This window comes from Lissotriton vulgaris, chromosome 6, assembly GCF_964263255.1.
Source record: "Lissotriton vulgaris chromosome 6, aLisVul1.2, whole genome shotgun sequence".
Classification (NCBI taxonomy): Eukaryota; Metazoa; Chordata; class Amphibia; order Caudata; family Salamandridae; genus Lissotriton; species Lissotriton vulgaris.
This window is the reverse complement of record NC_141694.1, coordinates 1,453,729,314-1,453,733,730: the sequence shown is the minus strand read 5'-3', so window position 1 is coordinate 1,453,733,730 and position 4,417 is coordinate 1,453,729,314. Positions and strand designations below refer to the sequence as shown.

The 4,417-nt window shown below is 51.6% G+C and overlaps 1 pseudogene; it reads left to right on the top strand.

Moving 5' to 3' along the window:
- The first annotated feature begins 328 nt into the window (after window positions 1-328).
- LOC147708992 (5.8S ribosomal RNA) lies at window positions 329-467 on the top strand (annotated as a pseudogene).
- Window positions 468-4,417: the final 3,950 nt, after the last annotated feature.

Sequence of the window (4,417 nt, the reverse complement as noted above, 5' to 3'; positions counted from 1 at the left end):
CCAAGTACCTTGTATGTTCCGGTCCTGTGTGGACAGGCTGAGGGTTTAAATACTTGCGCTGTTCTGCCTAGTCCTCTGGGAGGGACTGGTGGTGGTGGGGCTGCATGCTTCGATCGCTGCAGGAGCCACCCTCACCCATGGGGGGATGGGGGCTCTGGGCCATGCACCTGGTAACGCTCTTCGAATTTTGGAGGCTGACTCCCAGATGGGAAGCCTTGACGGGGCATTAGGCTGTCGCCATGCGGGCGGCAGATGGAAGGAAAGCATCATCTTCCTCGCGCCTCTTTATGCACCTGCAGGTGGGCGAATGTTTCAAAAAGTTGCCTGGGAATCTTGGCAGTAGATCACTCAGCTCACACATTGATGAAGAATGCAGCTAGCTGTGAGAATTAGTGTGAATTGCAGGACATATTGACATTCTCACGCACCTTGCGGCCCCGGTTCCTCCTGGGTCTGTGTGAGGGTCCCTTGATCGTCAATTGCACCAGGGCTTCCCCAGGGCACGGCTGGGGGGACCACAGATTAGCTCTGCTCCCTTCATCCTCCCACAAGGTTAGACCCTGATCGTCCATTGCAGGATCCCCGGTCCTATGTCAGAGGTATGCAGTTGGCGTGCCTAGCCTTCCCTCCCTGGGCAGGGTGCAGGCTGGCAACCAGTCAGCCCCAGGCCTGTCCTGGGGCACCTGGCTGTGTGCCGTGCATGGCTGCCTGTGAAGTCCCATGGCTGCCCGCTCCCACTGCCTCAGGTGCCCACATCTGTGGCCGCCTACACCAGCGGGTCTTGGTTTCTGATCCGAGAAAAAGGTTGCACTGCTGTTGCCCTTGCAGCCCAGTGGCCAGTGTTCCACGGCTCCCCCATGCTTCAGTATCCAACTACAACTTCAGATCAGATGTAGGGACCCTCTAAATTTAAACATATTACTAAGCGGAGGAAAATAAACTAACCTGGATTCCCTCAATAACGGTGAGTGAAGAGGGAAGAGCCCAGTGGCAAATATACTCCTGGCTGTGGGCGTGGCAAATGTGGCATATAGAAGACCAACTCACCAGTGTCGTTCATGGGGCCCAAGTCCTTCTGATCGAAGGTCACCTCGCGGATGGTGCTAGGCCGGTAGAAACCCATGGCGTACTGGGATTGGGTCTTCTTGGAGTCGGGATGCTTGGGAATGCAGCCCAAAGCAAGTGGTAAACTCCATCTAAGGCTGAATACGGGCATGAAACTGATAGCCAACAAGTACTGTATCGAAAAGTTTAAAAGAATTTTGAAGAGAGAGTTCAAGAGGGCGTGAAACTGTTGAGAGGTAAATAGGTCAGGTCTATAGCTTGTGCCCTCCAAAGTTTCCCTCAGGATAGTTGTTGCTTGGAACCCCCAGTTTTATCTGGTAAAGCAAAGAATTAGAGGTCTTTGGCCAAAATAATCTCAACACATTTTCAAACTTTAAATGGATAAGAAGCTCGGTCGCTGGCGTGGAGCCAGGCATGGGATGCGAGTGCCTAAACCACTTTTGGTAAGCAGAATTGGTATGTTTGTGGAGCACCCAGTGCTAAATCATTCATAGACATCCTGATTCTGGGTCAGGATTTTGTAAGTAGCAGAGCAGCTACCTCACTGCGGTGTATTGAAAGTCATCCTCTAAGCCAAGCTTTTGTCTCCGTCAGTGGTTGCTCATGGACCCCCCTCCACCACACCTGAGAGGGAAGAAAGCGGAGGGGGTATGTCGCTGGTAGGTAAGCAGCCCCTGGAATGAGTATCCTGAGCAGCGGACTCAGAGTGCATGACCACTCTTGTCATCATCGAAGTGACTTGTGACTGGGTCCTGCATCTGGTCATCTTAGGAAGTCTGGCCGCTGGGTCATCAGGTGTCATCTGGTCACCAGGCTGTGTGACTTGATGGCCCGGTGGGCTGGGTGACCAAATGGCCGGCTGGCTAGCCAGCCGGGCTTACTCCAAATGTTGTCTTCCCCCAGGTTTCTGTAAGCCTCAACCTTGTGGGGGCCTAATAGGGAAGGAAAATGGGATTCCCAGGCAGGCACACAGGGAGAGGTTGTGGCCTGTGCTTAACCCTCCTAGGCTACCCAGGCTCCAGGAAGGTGGATGACACCCGCCCAAGGCAGCGCCCAAAGCCCACGGTATGACGGTAAGAGTCACTACCCAGGGCAGGGCGGCTGAAGGCCAGGGAGGACTCTCTTGCTCCTTCACTGGGTTCGGGGTAAAGAGCAGAGACCAGCCATGTATAAAGGCCCAGATCTCGGGGCACCAAGCTGTCCCACGAGCCCAGAGAGTGCTCAGAGAAGCCCTCAGCAGATGCCTGGGCCCAGTCTCGAATGGTATCAACTGTCGATATCCCGTGCCAGCCAGGAGGTGCCATCAAAATGGGCTCTGCGGTCACCAAAAGAGAGGCCTGCCTGGGGAAGGTCCAGACCAGCTTATGGTTGATTGGTCATAGTTGGGCCTATTTAGCAACTGTGGGCTGATTTGTTGGAAACACCTGGCCGTTGCCCCTGTCAGAGCTACAGAATCACCACTCACACACAAGGATGGGACTCCGCAGAATGAGGGAGCCAGCAGTCCTGGGTCTGTGAGCCCACCAGGGTCCTAGGTTTCCTTCCCAGGTCTGCGGTGTCATAAAGGAGATGCTGCCATTGCATAGCCGGGGATCTGAACGGGGCTGGGGCTCCCGCTGGGCCATGGGGTGGGTACCCCAGTCCGGGGCTCCTTCCTCTAGCCTGCAGTATCGCAAGTGGGATGGGACAAGGGTCCTGTGAGCCTGGGGAGGCTTCCCCTGCTTGTCTGGTCCAGAAGCACAGAATGTCAAACCTTGACTACATGAACACATTTTCCTCACATTTCTGTGATGGAAAGTTCTGGAATCTGCAGGGAGCCACAAAGTTCCCTCCAACCGGCATTTCCCCAAGTCTCCCGATACAAATGGTACCTAACCTGTGTGGGTAGACCTAGTGCCCGCAACAGGCAACAGCCCAAAACGCAACATGGATGTAGTGCATTTTTCCACCAAAAACTAACCCTTTTTTTCCAATTTAGCCAATCGGCTCATTTTACTTTCAATGAACTAACATTGACGCCAATCGTCATTACACTAAAAAAAAAAGCCTTGCAATGGTTACCTTTTCCGCACACGACCACCATGGCGGAGGACATAATCATCATGTCCTTGTAGCAGAAAGGGCTACGGGAACAAAAATGGTAGAACAATGGTTATTACCAATTTTCCAGACCCAGTGAAGCTTCACCTGCGTGGCCAGGTCCAGTAGCTCTGACTGGGTCTTGTTAGGCCCCTGGGGGTGGGCACTTCCACCATGGGCTCCATCCTCTGGCCTGCAGGCCTGTCAAGGGCCCTGAAAGGGGCATCCTGGGCAGTGGATCCTGGTTCCTGAGTCCTGTGGCTTGGGTCCTGTGGCCTGGGTCTTGGCTCCTGGGGCCTGGGGCCTAGGTCCAAGATGGCTGCTGTGCATTGCTGATTTGCTGTTATGCTACTATTCCTGTTAAATAACGCACCAGGCTATGATATATGCAGTGCAGTGGAACAGGAAAAGATGGCGCCTTTTGAATGTAACAATAGCTTATGTTTGATGGTCCTTTGATTATACTTAACCATTTTTGTTTGGTCACATGTTTAAACAACATTATCAGGTATGAGCCTGTAATGGTGAGCAAGATTCTGCCTGGACTGAAACGCGTAGGAGCTTCAGCCAATAAATATTTTGCTAAGCCCAATAGCTGTGAGTGCCAGCTATTTATTGCAAAAGAGGATTCTGTTTTATTATGCGTTGGGGGCCGTGCTCCTGCCGAGAGCGGTGTTCAGCTGCTCGCCGTCACCTTCAAAGATTGTGTGAAATATATGTATATATAATGAAAACAAATATGAAAATCCACAACATTCTATTTGGAATAACTTTGGCGCCGGTGGACGAATCTTCGCAAATTTCTCCAAGAAAATGGCCTGCTCCGCTCCTTCCCTGAAAGTTTGGGGGTGATTCGTGCAGCGGGGTCCGAGAAAAAAGGGGGGTCCCAAAACGTGTTTTCCCCATGCAATTTTCCATAGGACCTTTAGCCAGGGCTACAGCCCGAACAGCTGAACGAAATTACACCAAATTTGGCAAAAAGGTAGAGTTCGGTTTGCAGATCACCCTTTTTGTTAAATGGTGTAAATCCGTTCAGTAGTTTCTGAGAAAATCATAAGTAAACTCATAAGTATATCTTACTGTAAGCTTACTGTAATCTTACTGTACTCTGTACCTTCCCAAGCATGAGCTGAATGCTAATTGGCTGTCAACACTCCAAACCAGGTAGTGTTGGCAGCCATCTTGTGCCTCGGTAGAGGTCTCAGTTCTGCAACTTTCAGCCCACTACTGATCCTGAAAAGTAATTCTAACCATACTTACAGTAATTTGAATT